Raw genomic sequence first — 20,057 nt, 5'->3', positions numbered from 1 at the left:
CCGTGTCTTTGAGGAACTACGGCGCTAAAGAACCGTTCCTCAATAAATGCTTCTACGGATGGGAAGCAAACGAGTGAGAAAGAGGCTCTACTCCATTCGAATTCGTGGCTCAGCGAAAGCGAAGAAAAAACCCGCTTGTCTGTTGTCGTCATGTTCTTCTGACTCGGCCAAAAAAACGCGTTATTTTCTTATGCCGCCAAACGGACGGCTGCTTTGCCTTTTCCCTCTAGAAACCATCAAGCCAATTGGTGGCAGCCATTGGCACGCAGTGGCAAGAAGCAAAACTGGTAACAAGAAAACAAGAAAGAATTGACGGCAGGCGCAGTGAATATTAAATATTGAACCATGAGATTAGATTGTTGTACGGCGTCGAATCCCTCGTCACTGTTTGGCGGGACGTGATCTGGTTCATTGGGCAGGGGCTTTCATTCTCGGGTGTACTCTCGTTTCACGGCGTGGAAATCAACTAATGGTGGAACGGTTGCTTGTTTCTTTTTTTCCACCACCCTTCAGAAAATGGTACACAAGCACACAACGGCACAGATAGTCGCGGACATGCGGAAATGTGGTATGCAAAACGCAATGAAGCTTCACTGTGTTTGTGTTCTCTTTCGTTCGGGGACTTTGTTGCCGGAAGGATGCTTAATTGTGCGTGAGAATTGCAAAGTGTCATAGATTGATGAAGCTTCGGTTGCGTTTTTTTAGTGTTTGATCTGTACGGAAAGGGTGGGGAAAGGTCACAGGAGGATGTGGTACAGTGCAGAAGAAACAAAAAATCAACAACCGCTGAGTAAGGTCTCACGAACGTTGGGTGACTTTCGAATTGTATGCTAGGTCAGCTAAGTGATCGTTTCAACTCCACGGTTAGACGGGTTGTTGGCCGGAAGGGGCTGTTTGGTAACAGTGGGAAGAAAGAACGTTTTGCCGGCTCTTGGAAATGTCTTAACAATAATGATTATTTCGTACACGCTTTGCATAGGGCTATCAGCTGTATTTGTTACGTGGTTGATGACTATATTATAGCTTCTACTTTGGAATATGAGTATGAATATGCTAAACGAGAAAGAGGTATAGTTTGCTGTTTAAATTTAATAATAAAATAGGCTTAGATACAAATATTTTTATTTAATTATAATTATCCTTAAGTTCCTTTTTCTAATGATCATTTATAATTGCGTGTTCTTGTAGAAGAAACCAGCAAAAACTGAGTTAGACGAAATTATTTATGTTTTCAATTTTTGTTAATTGTCACACAATAATTAAAAATAACGAATTTTGGATAAAAGTGTATAATTTTTCTTTCGTTTTAGTGTAAAATATAGTTGTTTTGATAGTTCGAACTGAATTTTAAAAATTGAACAATTTATATAAACAATATTTTGTTTCATGAAATAATGTTTAACTTATTTTAAGATTTTTTTTTTATTTAACTTCAAACAGACGTAAAAAAAAATGCTTAAAAATTTACTTGTTTCACGTTAAAACCTCCTGTGAAGAGTAGCGATATTGCTTCAAGCCACTCATCGTGCGTGAGCTACCGGTTCCGTTGATCTTCTCAACCGTTTTCTTGCAGCTTGCAGACCGTTACCGGCACAGAGCACTAAATTGATTCGAAATTTGACAGCTCCACAAAATTCGAGCACTTGCATCCGCTCATGCGCACACGTTGGGAAAAAGTTTTGCCTCGGCCGCCTGTTCGACGCTGTCGGCTGTCAAGGAAGTGCTTTTTCCGAAAGGAAAGGCACCTGTTCGTAGGCCGATCGGGTTTGCTTCGTGGTCGTGTCCGTATTGCGACTGAGAATACTCATTCCGAAACAGAGGAGAATAACATTCATGCGAGAGTCACCTTGAACGCTGGTGAGAACTGTGATGAAAAGTTTGGTGGAAAAAAAATCCCGCACATAACAGCACAGCGTTGGCATGTTTGGTGAAGTTTTGAAACATTCAGGCTATCCACTGTTGGAGCTATCATTCCAGTGCAGGATCGTTGTGAAGTTTCGAGCTTTTATTCTCACTCTCTAATGATAATTTCTCTGTTATTTTCCTGACACACTCTCCGCTCTCGATGTTCCCGTTTCAGCTCACGCTCTCTGTTTGGTGGGTGGAAAAATTGCTTCCCAAAGCGACTACGACAACGAATCGACGGCTTTGGTTCACGCATCGAGCTGTGATCAGTTTTCTGCGATGCCGTGCGGTGATCGGACGTGTCCTGTAAACGTGCGTGTTTCGCTTTTCCGCTAACGCGGTACGCCGTGTGTATGTGTGTGGTGAATTTTTTCAGTGTGAACTTCTACCAGACAGTGTGCGAAAGTGTTTTTAGGTATGATTTGATTTGGTGATTAAATATGTCAATGCAGAAGCTTTTAATCATATGGAACGGAAAAAGGTGTTTTGTATGATACATAGGAAAAGAAGGAAAATTCGGGAAGGTGTTTGAAACATCGTCATCATCGAGGGCAGTGTTAATGACAGTAATGACTGCAGTCCCCAAAAACACTGCCTTATGTTACGGAAAAGACAATGAACTACAGGTAACAGGGATGAATTTATTAACAGTTAACTAAATGTGACATAAGGGAGTATAGCAAGGCAGCAGGGAAAAATAGAAAATTGTGGAAAGAATTGTGAAAATTGCAAGCATGAATGGAGGGATGTATTCAAGATGTATTCGAATGGTTTTCTGTGAAATCGTGTCAAGGTGAATTTGTTAAACTACACGAAAAATACTAAAAAAAGGACACTTTTCAATGCAAGTGTTTACAGTGTGTTGTGAAACAAGCGTCAATGTGGAGGAAAGGCGCATACAAGCAAATTTTCTCGTGCGAAACTTCTATTGGAAAAATGCCAACCAATGTGCCAAACAGCAAATCACAGCACCAGCCGCATCATCCAAAAGGATTCAAGCCGAACAACACACACAAAAAAACTGATGGTGAATAGCAGCCATCGATATAAGCACGGAACAGCCCCGGAAGCTTTATCATACTGGTATGTGTTTCGTACGGGCAAAAGGTGTTTCGGTTAACAAAACTTTTGCAAACAAATCAACAAACATATGTACCACTTTCCACTGAGGTGGTAAACTTTTCTAACACTCTCTACTCCAGGGTTTTTCTTGGGGAAGAAAAATCGTTCTCAATTTATCTGCCATGTAAAGCACAACCGTTCGCCATGTAACCAGCTGGCATCGTTCGTTGATTTATGTTACTATCTTACCTTCTGCTTCATTGGCCCTCGCTATGGTACGCAGCTTTGGTAAGCTAATCCATTCCACGTGTCACCCAATTTTCACATACTACAAGATAAAGCCACACTCTACGCTACCTTCCGCTTCGTTTACCACCCTTAAGCTTAGCTTTTCTCCTACACGAAAATCGCTTATCGGTGGAACTTTTCCTTTTGCAGTGAAAAATGTTTTTTTCCGTACTTTTGCTATTTGAGGTGAAAGGTGAAGCAATAAAAAATTGGCAATACACACCACTTACCTAGCAGACATTCTATCCACGGATACACACAACTACACCCACACACAAACACTCACAGCACAGTCACCCACACAGCGAGGACTGCTTGCCAGATTGATGATGGCTTTCATAGCAGATTGCGGTGAGCGAGAAAGTTTGACTTTTATGCAGACTTTCAAGTGATGTTTTGACGTTTTGCACGGTTTTACTCTTTTTTTTCTTTACCCCCAACCATTAAGGTTTGAGGTTGGTTAAAAGCTGTTTGAAAAGTGTTTTTCAACGTAGGAAATGGGTTTTTTTTCCTGCTTTTTCTTCCTTTTTTGTTGGTTTCTTCTTGAAGTTGACCAAAGCTTTACGCGTTGCTTTTATACACTGCGCGGAAAATGGTGCATGGTAAGAGCGTGGAGTGAAAAACAAACTTTTCCAATGGAAAGGTTATCTGTAATGACCTTTAATGTATTGTTTACCGTTGGCTATTTATTTTATGTGATGGAATACGTAACGGGAAACAGTTGTGAAGAGGAATAAAAATATATTTGCGATACTTATGGTGTTTCATGATTATACGAAAGCATTGAACTTTTTTTTATATATTTTTTCCCCTGATTATAAAGAAAGCATTTGCTAGTCTGTTCTCATCACGTTAAGCAAACAGCTTTCAATAATCCGAGCATTTCATCAGAAACAGATTTAAATCACAATTTGTGTTTGTTTTTTTTTACCTTCTTAATGCTGCCTAATACTTTTTATCACGGATTATTCAATTAGGTTGTGTTCGGCAAATATTATCTTCCCGTTTGCTGTACGAACAGGAACACAGCAAAGAGCATTGATATGATGCCAAGTATAAATTACGTGTGCCCATACCCATCTTCAGCCGTAAAACTCATCCAAACGCGATACAGATCAAACAAATATTTCTTTCTACTTAGCAAATGCGTAGGTAACCTTAGGCAAAACGATCAGCAAATCTTCCCTGCTCTTATAAACACCATATCGTGCGAGTTAAACACGTCCATTTTTTCTCCCGTTTTTTCCCCCTCATGGCCCGGGAAGTTCGCATACACAAGCGACTCTGCATGTTGAGCCCTTGTCGGTACCATTATTTTACGAGTGCTTCTTGAGAGGTGAGCTAACAGCGCTAAATCGGGCCGAAAGAGAAAAAAACGAAAGAAATCAACAAAACAAAACGAAGGCGAAAAACAGCTCCACTTGGATTAAGCATCCCAAATGGATGGAATGGGTCGTTTCTGTGTTGCTCAAAGCTGGGCCACACATACAAATACATTCATCTTGAATGGGGACGTTGCTTGTTCGAGTGCGACCGGGATAGAGATAGGGAAGAAACAAAAACCTGTAGCCTAACGCTCAAGTAGCTCCCGTTTTTTCGGGTGTGGAGAACCGTTTCCGGCAAACGATCCCTTCGAGGGCGCAGATAAAATTAAACCAATTTCTCTCCTAGCGACTGCCGCTTCTCCGGCACGTTCATTGACAGGTTTATTTCACTAGCCCCACGTTTTGCCAGTGGAAAAGCCACGTGGGATGCGGTAGTAGAAAGGCAAGCAAAAGCCAGGCAACAACTTACGGTCAATGGACGAACGTTCGGAGCGCCGTTCTGTCTAGAACTGAAGCTGGCGAAAGACGAGAAAAAAAAACACACCCGAAACGAACGTTCTGAGATCGGACGGTGAGATCCACAACAACAACAACAACAGGAGATGAAGGAAGAAGGGAAGAAAACGAACCGGAAGTCAACGGGACAATCCCTCGGGAGTGAGACCGTGTTTGATCGTGTGAGCATGAACGGTAGAACGCGCCGCACACAACTCACCGTTTGGTTCCGTGTTTTTCTTCCGTTCACCGTTTAGCTGCCGTTTTTATTTCGCCTTTTCATTGGATGATGCTTCCGGGCCTTTTCGAAATGTTCCTTCGCCTTATAGACGGCTCACTGTGGAAGCCATTTGAGGCTAGCTAGGAAAAAAAAACGGGAAGATCTGATCTTTTTGGCAAAACGAGGGAAGAGCTAAAAACGATTTATATTCCCACGGTGTCCTGCGGGAACGGATACCACAGCAAGGGGACGAAGTTTGTACAGCCATTTCCCTCCCATGTTGCATGGATGCATGCGAGGAGCGTTCTCCGTTGGCGTAGTTATTCCAACCGGACCGTTCCGTTCCATCCTCATCAGGGTGCAAAAGAAGACATACGTTTACTTACACCGGGCCGAAGGAGGCTGTTGCGAGCAAAACCATTGCGGATTAGGATTTTTGCAACGCCAAACAGCAGGAAAAGAAACCCGTGGCTCAGTGGTTCCGAATGAAGAAATAGCTCATGAGAAATCGCTATTCATCTCGTGCCGGTCCAGCTCGATGAAAAGAGTGCACGGCTGGCGTTTCCGCTTTCCGGCGGATGCATTTTGTGTTGCTTGCTTTTCTTTATATTAGTACGAGCGCAACGGGTTTTTTTTTCTCGAGCTTTCCCAGCCATGGTATGGTTGCCATGTAACGTTGTTACCGCCGCCGGGCACAGTGGTGAAAATTATGAGCACATTCTTCCACGCCATTTAGTTGAACGATTTTTTGTTCCTTCTTCAACCTGTGCCCCTGTGTTCGGCAAAATGAGAAAGCGCCCGAAAATATGCAATGTGTGCGCAAAATACAGAAACAAAGCGAATGAGGGGTGAAGGGTTTCCAGGCTTCCCAGCGCGGTGAGGCAGAGATGGAAATTAACTGACATTCGTCGTTCCGCATCAACGCAACGTTTGACGTTTCAGCGTTATCGCAGGTATACAACAGTGTTGCGTGAAAGTAGAGAATTTCAGTCCTTCCAGACGACTACAGGGGGGTTTTTCGCCACCGGTTCCCGAGGTTAGATTAAAGCTATCGGAAGCTATAAATTTGATTATGCTAAACAGTTGGTCGGAAACGGTGCAAATAGTGAGTGAGAGCGAATTGGTTTGAGCCGGAAAACCGGTTCGGCGAGCACCACTTTTCCGAGACCGTTCATTAATCAAATTTAGATTTTTGATATCCTTCAAGCGATGGCGTCTCGTGGTTTTTCGGCTGCCTGCCCTGCTGTTGGGAAACGTGACAGTTCTCGACAGTTCTGGTTAACTGGTTGCTAGTGCCAGACACGTCTCGCTGCAAATTAACGTCATTAAGATCGGTGACGATGGCTTTTCAAAAGACAACTGGCGTCCCGTACACTGGTACGCTGAAATTGGCCGGGTTGGTTTAAGATTTAAATTTAAACAGTCAAAATTTAATCTCGTTTGTTTACTGCGTGATGGGTTGTTTCAGATGCGTTTGAGGATGGAAGTTGATGTAAACCGCAAGATGGGGTTGAACTATTATTCGATAAACCGGTTCAAAGGCATTATTATTTGGGGAAGAATTCTCAAGGCTGAACGAACTTTAGAAATATTTTAGCTTGAATCACAATTTAATACGCCCTTTTCCTGTACTGAAATAAATAATCATTCATATTTTGCGTCTGCCCAAAACTGTTCTTTTCTCAGATCACAATACTTTATGCAAACGATCCCATCCATCATTGCCTTAGTTGCGCCTGAAATGCTTGCAGTACACAAATTTCAGCTCCTAATGAGATGTTGCTGATCATTATCGCAATGTAGCGAATCGATGATGGAAAGGAAAGAAAATCTTCCAAATCGAGGAAAAAATCAAAAAGTAAGAACCAATGTTGTGAAGGCTTTCCAGTTTCTTCCAATATGGCTTGAAGAAATGGTTTTCGGAACTGAATTTCGTTGCATAGTTAGACGAAGTATTTGGACTGCCCGTTACATGAAGCACCAGGAGTATAGAGTGTTGGTTGGGGGAAAAAATTAAATAATTGTTAGCAATGGAAGCTTAATGGGACGTAATGAGGGTAATTTCTCAATCGTGTAAAATATGCCGACACATTTCCGTTGCCGGTAGTAGCCGTAATTGATGTGAGTGGATTTGATGGTTTATTTATTGCACTTGTTAGTTTTGATTGGTGGGCATGTAACATTGAGGTTATTGGAATAAAACTTATACGAAGGTGTTTGGTGTTGGTCCGGTACTATAAAAAAATGTTGAAGAGTTATACTTTTTATAATAAATGTTTCACTGTAAACTTATCTGCATAAAACTAACCGCCAAACCTACAAAACCTCTTTACCAAACGTTGAGGTTGGCACTGCGGCAGCGGTGAGGTGAAAAAGTAATTTTTAATTAAAACCTGCTCTGCTACAGCCGAGCTGATTAAACAGTCGGTTAGGAGTTCATTAACTTTTGCTATTTAACAGTCCTGCCGTTCCCGCTGGTCAATGGTGAACTTTTCAGTGATTAAAGCTTAAAGTCCTACCGTGCCGAAGGGAAAAACCATGCTGCGCTAGTGCTGATGGTAGCCGATTCTAATGATGCCCTGTTTGCCGCAGCCGTGGCCAAAAAGGTGTTGCTTTGCTGCTAGAACTTCGTTTTATATAGTTAGCTAGACTGAGTGGGTGACTGGGTTAGTGGGAGTCGAGTGAAGTTTTTCCCACGGATCGATATTACCGTTACCACCAAACACTTCGTTGGGCTCACGTTCCCAATGATCCGATGCGGTATTATGCTAAGCGATTGTGCAGTGTTGGATTTATGTGGAATGGAAAGCATGATTCGGCTTGCATAATTACGCTTACCGAAGTTACCGGCGTACAATGGACGGAGCGCTCGGGGAACTGATACTTGCAATTATATAATTTAGATTGAATTTATGGAAGGTTCTGTCGTTAACGTTTGATGACTAATTTAAGGAAACTTTAAGATCTTTGATATTATATAACATAATATAACACATTTCAACATTTCAACAAGAACACCAAAAGCGAGGTGTTCTTTCGTCAGTCTCTTTTTATCTTTTAATCGCTATAATTGTACATTGGAAATGTTTCATGATAGCATTAAAATATATTATCCTTTTTTGGCATAGACACGTTTAAAATTAAATCTAATATCTTAATGTGTAACCTACATTAAAACAGAAATTCTTTTATAATGGAGGCGCCTGGTACATCGTATGATGGAGACGCATGGTCATCGACGACAATTTAATAGGGCACGTGTCATGGGACTTGCTCATGGCAAATTGGCTGAAAACTAATAGCACGAGCAGCTATTCACGGATCACTGTGAAAGGACGATAATAGACCTAATATCAGGTACTAGGAAAACCCCTTAAAATGGTATAGTTAGCTGCTAGTTGCATTCCCGGCGCGTACACAAATGGAACAGTGCTTCCCCGTTCCCGGGATCTAAAATAAAAGAAAAAGGATGAAGGACGGTACCGTTGAAAGGTCATACTCCGGTATGTAGCCTTGTTGACATGAGTCTTATTTAATCCTTCCATCATTAGGGTTATCTTTGATGGAAAACAATAAAAAAACGTAATACACACACGCGTGTATATGCAGCAAAACCCCGTTACGACTAAGAATAAAAGCGTACGTATCTGCCACCGGATGGACGTAATCATAAGAACAAAAGGGGTGAAAAAACCATTACGAACCATTTTTGCAACATTCCGCTTGGCTGCGGGTAAAAGCGACGAAACATTTCATCTATTCACCTGACCGTTATGGCCGCCATGGGTTAGGATGGTGGTGGTTAGTTTTCCTTTCAAGCATGTATAAGTCCTGTACCGTTCGCTCTTCGTACGAGTCACACGAGTCTGAAGCGTATCTTAGGACCATTTGCTTCTTTCAAAAAACCGGCAGTCAACGAGTAATCCACCGACCGGTGCGAGAGGCTTCCATCAGCCTGACGTGGCCTCGACCCGAACGAATCACACCGGGCAGGTTGGCACTTAAGGGTTGCTTAATTTGATGAATGGCAGGTTACACCGTACGTGTCTACATCATTCGGAACGGACCGAGCCAAAAAGGTGGCGTTATCGGCCGTCAGGAAAAGCTTTTCCTTCACTCGACGGTAACGGAGGCACACTTAGGGTTTTTCCGTGTTTCTTTTATGCTTTCTACTAACCTGCAGAAAGGCTTTCTCGTGCTCGCCACACATTTATACGAGCAGCCGGCTGCCCAATGCTTGGTGCTTTTTTTTCCTTCCTCGGCTTTCGCACGAAAAGGATAATAATTCTCGAAACCTGCAAAAGCAGTACCGTAAACGGCCACACGCACCCGGGACCGAGACTTCATTTTTGAGAGGTGAAACATTTTATTAGCATTATTTTTCACGTACGTCGTTTATTTTTGGGCGGCATATGGGCACGGGGCTTTTTCCATGCGTAGATCCACCGGTACAAGAAATGGTTATGGCTTGAGATAATGTGAGTGAAAACCAGAAGGTAAAGGCAAATGGGACTGTGCGCTAGCCACATTGACACCGGTTATTATCGGATAAAAAAAACGGAACCGTTCGTGCCGATGGATTGAATTTCCAACCTGCCAGTTCCCAATCTTACACTTGATTCTGCCACAAACACACAAAAGCCTTCCAGCGATAAGGCATTTGGTTTGTGGGCGGCCTGGGGTTTTGTTTTGTTGTTTTGCCGTGAATGGAGATTTAAATTGAATTGAACTGGTTCGCTCAAAATCGAACAAACAAATCGTTGCTATTTGCACCATAGCAGTCGTTAGTGTATGTGTTTTTTTTTTTATTGTCGAATAAAAGTGCCATAAAAATGTATGGCAATGATTTTAATGGTACGCTTTATTGAATGAAAATCTTTACCGTTTGTTGTCGAAGGAAGAAACTTCAACCAGAGTTCGTATGTTGAAGTAAGTGGAATAAGTTTAACTGAGAGATAGTAAAAACTTCTTGAAACACCAGAGCGAAGATTTTTTTTATCTTCATTTTCCTTCATAATTCAACTATTGATCTCTCCTTTTCTTAAGTGGTTCTTACTTATTCATTTAAAAAAACAACAGCCGTCATATCTCATATATACACAGTCAAAACTTTCCTCCCCATGGTTGATAGATTTCCCTAGCTAGCGTTTGCAGGAGTGTGTGACTATTTTCTTTTTTTGCTGCGTTTCTTTTATGTACATAAACGATTCATAGAAACACTATCTTTACACTAGCGAACGCAGTAAGAATCGATTTCCTAGTGTTGAAACATGAATCGTTAGAAGAAAAGAATTATTCCCGCCCAGTAGGAAGAACCATTTGGACGTGGCAGTGGCAACGGTACCGAAACTTAACCCATATGAGTCACACTAGTCGATGTCACGTTTCAGCAGCAATTTGCATACTTTTACTTGACTGTTTCTAAAAGTTTCCTCGATTTGCCCCCCTTTGGTCTCCGCCTCCCTAAAGGTGGTGGACTTTTATTCTAGTGAACGCGTGGCGAAAGGCAAAGCCGTGACCGATTTTGGTCGCGTGTGTGTGTGTGCAAGGGTAAAGCGTGGAAAATTGCTTCCGTCCCTTCGAGAGACGTGTGGACGAACGATGGCTGGTGCTGGTGCTGACGATGATGAGGATGAACGTGATGAGGTTGCGTTGCGAGCGGATGGTGCCAAGGAGGTGGGGCGCAACTACTGATTTCTATGGCTGTCCCAGCTCACCAACCCGGCTCGTACGAATTTCTCGTCCAATCTGGGTGGGAAAACTTTCACACATTTTCCCGACGGACCGGTCTGAGGGAGCTAAGTTTGCATGCAAACCGATCACTTTCCACCGTTTTTTCTCTTTCCACCTCTCTTCCTACGCCACTTGATGTCAGAGAAAGGAAAAGAGTTTGGGCTTTGTGGTTGTCAAAGAGAGAGAGAGAGAGAAAGAGAGTGGAGTCGGAAGTGGTGTGGTATGTTTGAGCTTTTCCTTGCTTTTTTTATTTCTTTCCGTATTTTCTTTACCATCGTCGTTGTCTGGTGGGTTGATATGTTTGTCTGTGTATGTGTGTGATACACACGAGATGCAACTCCACTGTTCATCGTTTTTCCAAATGAGCACGGAAAGGGAACAGCTTGCTTTGCAAGATAATTTTCCTTCCGTAACAAACTGAAATAAACTGATGAAAAGTGACAACCCCTTGGCAGGGAACGTACGGAGAAGTTTTTCTTCGAAATTACTTCCCCCTTCTTAGCTTCCCCCATTCACCACTCCTTACACCGGTGGGATGTTTTCCCTCCGTATACATCATCATGTGTGTTGTCTTCATCATACACGCGAACGGATATGTATTCTCGAGCTCCGAAATAGTTTTCCGTCCCTCTGGTTTTTTTGTCTTCCTTCCAGCACAACACAACAAGCGGTTTGCTTCTTTTGTTGTTGGCCCCACTCTGTGCTTAACGATCAACCAAGCATGATGATGATGATCATGATGCTTTGTGCATGATAGTTGCGTGTAGGTAGCACACACATACAATAGAAACGAAAGTGCCGATGGACTTGTGGAAACTTTTTTTCCCCCAGAAAAAGGAAATTTGGCACAACCGTTTTTTGTTCGGCTAAACTTAAACTGAGTTGGCAGAAATGAAACGGGAACAATGATCTTGCTCCATTCTGTGTGAGTGGTGTGTGTGTGTATTTAAGAAACAATTTATTGCTTTAAACGTATGGTCACTAATGAATCACGCTTGTTTGCCATTTATCGTAATTTGGAAGATTCGAAGTAAAAGGAATTAATCAAATTAAAGACAGCAGGATAGGAACACAAACTTTGTAATTCGTTTAACATACACATAACGATTTCGGATACCTTTTGCGTGTTTATGTAGGCGTCTTTGTACCCGTACACCTCTTCAAAGGTAGTATTTCATTGATTTTAGCGATGTTGATCCATAAAGTATTTCTGTAAGAAAAACAGATCCTCTTACTAGGAAGGATAGCAAGAAAATAAGCAGATTGGCACGATGGTGAGAAGTCGATGAATTTTTCATTTCGGTTAAAGCCTCCCGTAGCGTACAGCCAGGCGTTGATCGAATTTTTCACATGCCCTGTGTGTTGCCAAACTTCAAATGAACACACATATACACACACGGCATTCTTACATTCCGACCGCTTTAAACGTAAGGTTTCGAAGTGTGTTTATGTGTGTGTGTGTGTGTAGGTATGTGGTTTACCTAGCAATTTCCTACCCCAAATAGAATCCCTGGTTCTGAAAAGGGGGAAATTTAGGTTTTTGGGTAAACCCCTTTTTCTCACGACACGTGGAAAACCACTAAATGAATCGTTGTCTTTATATACCCATACGACGCCCGAGCTTAGATACCATGGCCTCCGGTGGGATGGTTTTGGTGAAGGATTTTAACTAGCACCAGCAACGGTGCCGAGAAAAAAGCAAAGTCAGCCCAGCCGGTCCGAACCTGGGTCAATGATGATATGTGTTCGGGATTTTCTGAGGATGAAATAAAAATAGCCCCTAAACAGCAAAGGCAAGGTATTGCATACAACCGTACAAATCAAGTCCCAAACACCGATCGAAACACGCTGGTCGGCACAGTCTGACCGGGCCGCTGGAAAGGGCTGATAGTAAAATAAATCAATTCCAATGGTATGTTGAATGTTACGAGTGGGATTTGCAAAAACCTCCCCCTTGTAGGGGTTTGATACACATCTGTCCAGGTTATTTTCGGGGAGGTTGGATGTTAGGATAAGAACCCCGGTGCGTCACGAGGGGAGGGGGCAAGAGATTGGAAGATTGCCGAAGGAAATTGAGCAAAAGGATTGTTTTACTGTTCTGCCGGTGTGTGTACTATGGGCAGTGACGACCGATGATGAAGTTGCGCATTTTTACGGATTTGGTATGCCCTAAATAAATACACATGTCTTTGATGCTCCGGAAAATAATAGCATTCAAAGGGAAAATGAAGCTGAGCTCCCCCCCCCGAGGGGGCTGAGAAAAAAGGGAGTACACGAGACGCTTTTTGTATGCTTGAAGGCCTTGAGGGCAGTTTTCGGATGTTTGTCGTATCAGGGAGATTGAATTGACGGGGTGGAAAAGGGAGAAAGGAAGCGTTAGAGGTTTGGGTGTTATGCAGATCGATATGAACAGGAATTTTTTTTCTGCATGTGCTTTTATTTTTACGAGTTGCAAAACATACAAAGAGCAATTGGAAACCGTTTGGTTTGCTTTCAATTATGGTTATTTTGCCGACCGTTTCAGGTTTGCACTTTTCGGAACGTTTATGGGATGCAAATATTGTTTCGTGTTTTACATGTTTTACGTACCTGCGAGCTTTTGCATTGATGTTTGAGTTGTTTTGCCGGAGTTAGATATTTATTTCCAATTAAAACTTTAAATTCCCTAAAAAGTTAATTCAAGGATGTCAGACGCAGCGACGTTTATATAAAATTTTACTAAATAATAGTAACTTATTGTAAAACTAACTTGAATTTTATATGTATTCTTCTGTTTTCAAAAAGCTCACCACCTTCTAGCAATCTTTACCAATCACGCCCAATCGGTGCCTTATCGAGTGTCAAATCTTTGCACCTCGTCCTGTGGCGTACAGTCGACAAACCGAAACACATTTGCTACGAATTTTCTTGTCCTTTTCAGAAGTGTTTCACACGAAAAAAAAACATCATACGAAAGGAACGTTCCTGTATAGCGTCAGTTTCGGCCTTTGTTTCGCAATCGTATCGTCGTAGACCGGTTCTGATTTTAAAACAGCTCACACACCCGGGCCATTGTTTTTCTTTCTGCCGGTTTTCGTGCTGCTTTTTGCACCGTGCCTTCCGTTTGTCCGCTTGTCTGATTTGGGTTTAGAAATACACTTAAAGCTTAGTAATGGAGTGAAAGAAAACAGTGGCTAAAACTTTCGCCGCAAGCTTTTCTTCGGTTTGTTTGCACCGAAAGATAGATCCACATTTGCACACCAACCAAAAAAACCCGGCTGCATTGGAATGGAAGTTTGAGCGAAAACTGTGCTGATACTTGCGCTGCAGTTTAGATAAGAACTTTTCGCTTAGAGCATGTTTTCAGGGGTTTGTATAATCATTTCATGCTGACAAGTTTGTACATGCGTGTATGATGGAAAATGGGGGTCTTTTTTGCCTTTTTTCTTTGTGTTGCAAAGCTGGCAGTAGTGAAATGTTTTCAAACATTTGTTTGTTAAATACGTTTGAATATATTAAGTGTTTTATATAACTTTTAAATATTTATGATTGTTTTTCTTAACTTTTGTTTATTTTTTAAATTGGAAAATTTTGATAGCTTCTTCAAATTTCATTTTCAAATTTACTCATTATAGCAGAAGCAGTAACCATATTATTTGTTCTTGGAAAATGGCTCAAACAAGCAATTCAATTCCATACCTCTCGCATCAATTTAAAATAGAAACATTTTCCTAGGATAAGTTTTGAAGTCTGTCATCGTTGAATGATTGGATCGAAAGCTTCGTGACAGGGGTTAAAAATAGCGTTCAAAATAAGCAAAACGAAGCAAGCAACTCGTTAAAATCAATCACTTTCCTTAACCTGGCACTGGTACAGAAACAGAACGAAATGCATCACATCATCACGATTCAGCGACTTTAGAATTGCTTCCTTGTTGACGAAACGAGAAAAACCTCTTGAACTCGTGCCTCGATGACACGATCGCCGGGAAAATGGAAAACAAATAACCATCCTTGCGTGTAGGTTCACACAGGCACAAACACATATCTAGGCGCACTAACGAGATCGTGCTTGTTCTTGGTGGATGGAAAACGATCCCCACACCAGTGTGGGGCATTTGCGATTGATGTATGTGCGTACAAACTAGTGGAATAGAGAAAAAAGGGGAAAAGTTCTTCACTGCGGAAATGACAAGAGGATTTGCGTGTGAGACATAAGAAGTGTTTGAGAAAGTTTTACTCTATTTTTCTTCCTTTCCCATCTGTATCTGTACGAAGCATCTGTCATGTGGAAGCATTGCAGTGAAAATAACTCAACAAAAACGATTGCTAAAGAAGAAAACTAGTAGGAGAAAACAGAAGAAGTAAAAAGAACGCTATTGAGGTGCTTCCGATAACAATGATGAAAGCATCTATTCCATCCCATTCACGACACACGGCCGGAAAATGCTCCGTCGACTGTCGTCACCACTAGTGCACGTTCCAGTACTGTACTCTCACTTTCTCTCTTCCTCTCTCTCTCTCTCTCTCCTTCTGCGCACTCAACTACTGCTAACTGTTCCACCGTTCGTCAAACGCAGAAACATGTGTCAAAGTCAATCGCAATGAAATTTGCTGGCAATCACCACCATTCGTAGACAAGTGACTCGGCACGGTGGCTCGGGTAGGATTGGACGATGTTGCCGGTACTATGTAGCCGTTTTCGTTTCGTTTCTGCTTGCCACAAACTGCGGGCTCATGAATTCCCGACCAGCTTGCAGCGTATCGCATCAATTGAAGAGGCTATAAGGTATCTTGAGTTTGACAAATAACAAACGGTTCGCAAAATTGGTGAAGGAATGTTTGTGCCCGGAGAAGGATGGTTGAAGAAATGGCGGAAAGGAAGAAAGAAAACACTATTTCTTCTGTCATTGTCAGTTCGGGGCAAGTCGGAAAAGGTCGTTTTGTCAGAAAGATGTCAGCTGCGTTAGGTCGGTTTGTTAGTGGGCGGGTAAAAGAGAGCAATTTTTGGGGAAATAAGTGAGGAAACCCCCAGATGGAAGAAAATAATTATTATGGTTCATTTATCATGTCACTTTCATGTAAAATATTTAATGCTACTTTTACTGCATTGTATTGTATTGTAATTATTATTTAAATTTATTTTCCTTGCTCTTGCTTTAACGTCTTTAAAACACTTGTTTTTCTGCTTGCGGATGTTTATCGTAGCAGGATATGTTTCTTAAACATCTTTCACCCTGCCATGCCAGGAACAAAATGTTCGCTCACCACTATGCAAATATTGAACATGGCATGCAAAACTAGTTTCCAGTTGCCTTCGTCAACACCGATTCGATTGGTTTTCCACGGCGCCACTTTCCTTTCCACGCTCACAGGAAGGCATGGAAAACTCCGGATCCTTTACCCGTACCGAAAAGGACCGGGTTTTGCTAGTTCCGGTGTGCATCACTGACAGAACCGTTGGCTGACACATACGGTTGGTTCGGTTCGGTTGTTGCTACACAACTTGAAGGAACCCAGCCAGTGAGCATGGGAGGCAAAATGCAAAAGCACACAATAACAATCAAGATGTATCGTATTTCGATTTTATCCTACCAAATTCAATGCACGTCATCAACAGTTCAGATTCGAAATGTTGCCGGGTTGCAATATGTGCTGCAGTCGCGTTGCTGTTTGTGTGGGAGAGTGTTTTTCACCTTCTCCTTGTCATGTGGGACGCCTCACGTCGGAGGCAGGTGTGATTGTGCGAAGTGATGGCAAATGTTTGGGGCTGTATCGTTCAACGTCGAGTGCTGTGAAGAATGTGGTTGATGTTGTTCGTTTTTCTTTTTTTTCGAGGGAATCTTGGGGTTCGGTTTCAACGCGCGGTTTTTACCATGTGGCTAAGGTTAGTATCATCTTCTAAGGTGGAGTAGAGCATGTATTTGTTCCTCTCTTTTTTTAAGTTGTTGATTAGGTTTTCACGTGCATGCACTTGCTGCGAGCTTGCAATGGAATGTAGCGAGCGAGAATAAAATTGAATTCTACATCTAATGTTTGTCGCAATCGATGTTGCATCAGTTTGTTTCGTTTGACTTTATTTTAAAGTTAATCTTATGTTTTTGGTCACAAAGTTTGCTAGTTGATAGAGAAAGAAAGCTACTTTAAACAAATAATGATAAAATGGCTTTTTTTCTTGTTGCCAAAGCTACAAAATGGAGTGATCGATGATTCAACATGGATCCGTTTTGTTTCTAGTCTTATCTTTAGTTAATTTTAATGTGTAATGTACAACAAATTAAAATAAAAAAAATTAGTTAAAACTGATCCTATTTTGTTACATCATTTGAGGTGTTTGTGATGTAAGCTGCTGTGGTTGTTGATAAAAAGTTTGTTAATATATTTTTGTTATCATGTAGAGATTCGTTTTTGTTTTGGTATAAATATTCACAGCAGAATTTTTGCATAAAAGTAGCATATAATAAATAATACTTATTTACCAGAAGACACAAAACATAAATTAGCATCCTAGATACATTCAGGTTCTGTGTATCAATGCGAAGTAGAAACAGAAACAACACAAAAGGGCTACAAAGGCAAACAATACATTTATGCCACCAAATCTGGCTGAAACATTTTCTTTTCCGTATTACACTCCTATAAGTCCCTAATTACGTCTGACGAATGTGTACCCATCAGTGCGGGAGCTTACCGAAAAGCTTCGCTTCATTATTGAACACCAGCTTCCCGGCAATGGGTACCCATGCGACAACGGGGTGCCTAATAAGCATGCCATGTATGTTCGTTTGTCACATTGCTAACTCCACTTCATTTGTTACTCGCATCCCTTAGCATGAGCGGTACGGGAAAAATGGGAAGCGCTTGAAAGGGGAAGGAAAAACGGGGGTACGGGTGAAATGGTGAAGGGTGTGCACATAGCATAATGATTCCATTCCTTTTCGGTGCAGTTTACGCCGAAGCATTAACCACCGGATAAGGAAGAATGTATCCGTATTCATTATTTATGCTCCCTGCTACTGGGTACGGGCGTTCTTGTTTGTGAACATTCTTGGTCCAGCTCGTTCCATTCCAATACAGTGGAATGTGTGTGTGTTTGTGTGTTTTGTTCGTACTTGAAGACGTACGAGCAGCCAGAGAGCTTGTTTCTACCCCGTTGGGTGTCCTCTCCCATCTTAACCCCCCGCCCCCCCCCCCACAAAACGGTCGCTCCTACAAACCACAAATCCATCCATCACCGAAAGGTTCCCCCGGAATACGTGCCGAGTCGTCTACGGGGATTGGATGGACTTACTGGCAGCTATCCGGATCGTGCACCGTATATATATCCTCAAAATCGTTTGTTGACCTATCGACCGAAACTGAGTGTCGTACCGCAAAAGGAAACTGGGACCCACTTTCCTATGGGAACGATACGGAAAATGCTCCCGAACAGGGAAAAACGATAGAACACCCCAACAGACTGGTCCGGTGTCAAGCTGCTTTCGTTTCCTTTTCTATCCCTTCCATCGCTCTCTCTCTCTCTCTCTCTCTTTCTTTCCCTTTCCTCACCCTTTCAGTGGACTGTTTCTTCTTGCATCTCAATGTATCGCATGGCATGGATTACCTGGCATAAATTGTAGTCACTTGTAGTCTTCCAACTCATCGGCTTCGGCAAAATGAAATCATGAGCCCATCTATTCTAAGCCTAGCCCAGATCCTCCCGGTGGTTCGTTCGCCAGGGTTTGATGCCTAAATTTATCGAATATCGTTCATCTATTCCCCCGCTTTTCCATCTTCTGTATTGTGAGTGAATCGAGGAGGACAGGGTGAATAATTTTCTGCCTTCATTCCCATGGCAATACTGTCATTGCTGTGGGGACCGGGTTAGCATTTCCGTCGGACATGTCGGCTTCGTCCTTTTAACGAAGCTTTCGAACGGTGTGAGTAACAGTGAAGGAACAGCGAAGGCAATGGTCTTCGATGTCGGGTAGGGACACGGGGAATGCTAGTTCCGGGAAATGTCACAGGATCAGCGGGTGTCGATAATTTTCCTTCATCTATCAACGATCGGTATCTTGGGCCGAACGGGGGACCTACCCAACGTTTCTGGCAACCGGCTGCACCATCAGGTAGCAACCGTAAATGGGTTTCCGTGTCCGTCAGAGCGTGTAATTTATGTCGCACCTGCAACCGGCGGCAACACGAATGAAACGTTCGTATCGATAAGGATAAGGTTGTTGGCTGATAGATTGCCCTTCAAACGTCAGACCCCTGATGGCCGTAGCCTGATGGTGGTGATCTTCATCCGGTGATTTTGTTGACTCGTTACAGTACCGAAGTAGTTAGAGTTTAGCGTTGAATAGTATGATAAGGATGAAGGCGTGAGAGGAGAACAACTAAACGGAACTGAAAGAAAGCGCATCGTATTCATGGGAAGCACAATTGCACCGTAATCAGGATGAGATGAATCGAGATGAAAACGAGCGGATGCATCCATTTGGCAGGTTGTACGATACGATCGATGGAATGGACAGACGATCGGTATTGCGAGCTGATAGGCAGACGCAAGTCATTGAAAGCTGAGCTTGCATGATATCAGTTTGAAGCAAATATTTTAAGGCGTTTGATTAAAATGTTTATTTTTCTTGGGCTTTCGTGTTAAAAGAGTTTACACATTATTTTGATATTATTTGATACTAAGCTGTACCACGTAGCAGGATAGTCAGTCCATGCTACGGGGGACGGTCTGGATGGGGTTTGAACCCGCTCCTGCCGCGTGGACGGGCGCCGTTTATCACAGGCACCACCACCAGGCCGCCCCTTTTAAAAATTTATATTAAAGAACCATTTTATATACATCAATAAACAACCGTTAAACTCGATATAAGAAAAAAAACTTCAAGCGCTTCATATTCGAGTGAATAAAAAAATTCACTGGAAAAACATTAATTTAGCTTAAATATTTCATATTTCTAAGTTACTAAATTTATTTTGCTTTATTTTTGCTTCCAATTATTTCAATCAAAAGTCATCCACTAAATCATAAATCTCATATTTTTTAATTATTAAAAA

At 42.1% G+C, this 20,057-nt stretch overlaps 1 protein-coding gene across 5 annotated transcripts in view; it reads left to right on the top strand.

Moving 5' to 3' along the window:
• The first annotated feature begins 1,531 nt into the window (after nucleotides 1-1,531).
• The window catches only part of LOC125768009 (acid sphingomyelinase-like phosphodiesterase 3a), a 77,891-nt gene continuing 59,365 nt past the window's right edge, over nucleotides 1,532-20,057 (top strand). For 2 of the 5 annotated variants that reach the window (XM_049435101.1, XM_049435105.1), the window contains exon 1: nucleotides 1,532-2,320. The gene's annotated coding sequence lies outside the window, so the exon portion shown is untranslated. Of the gene's footprint in view, nucleotides 2,989-20,057 lie in introns of all 5 variants that reach the window. The other 3 variants (XM_049435103.1, XM_049435102.1, XM_049435104.1) reach the window with 2 other exon arrangements.

The sequence above is a fragment of the Anopheles funestus genome, chromosome 3RL, assembly GCF_943734845.2.
Source record: "Anopheles funestus chromosome 3RL, idAnoFuneDA-416_04, whole genome shotgun sequence".
Classification (NCBI taxonomy): Eukaryota; Metazoa; Arthropoda; class Insecta; order Diptera; family Culicidae; genus Anopheles; species Anopheles funestus.
This window is presented reverse-complemented; position numbering and strand designations above follow the sequence as displayed.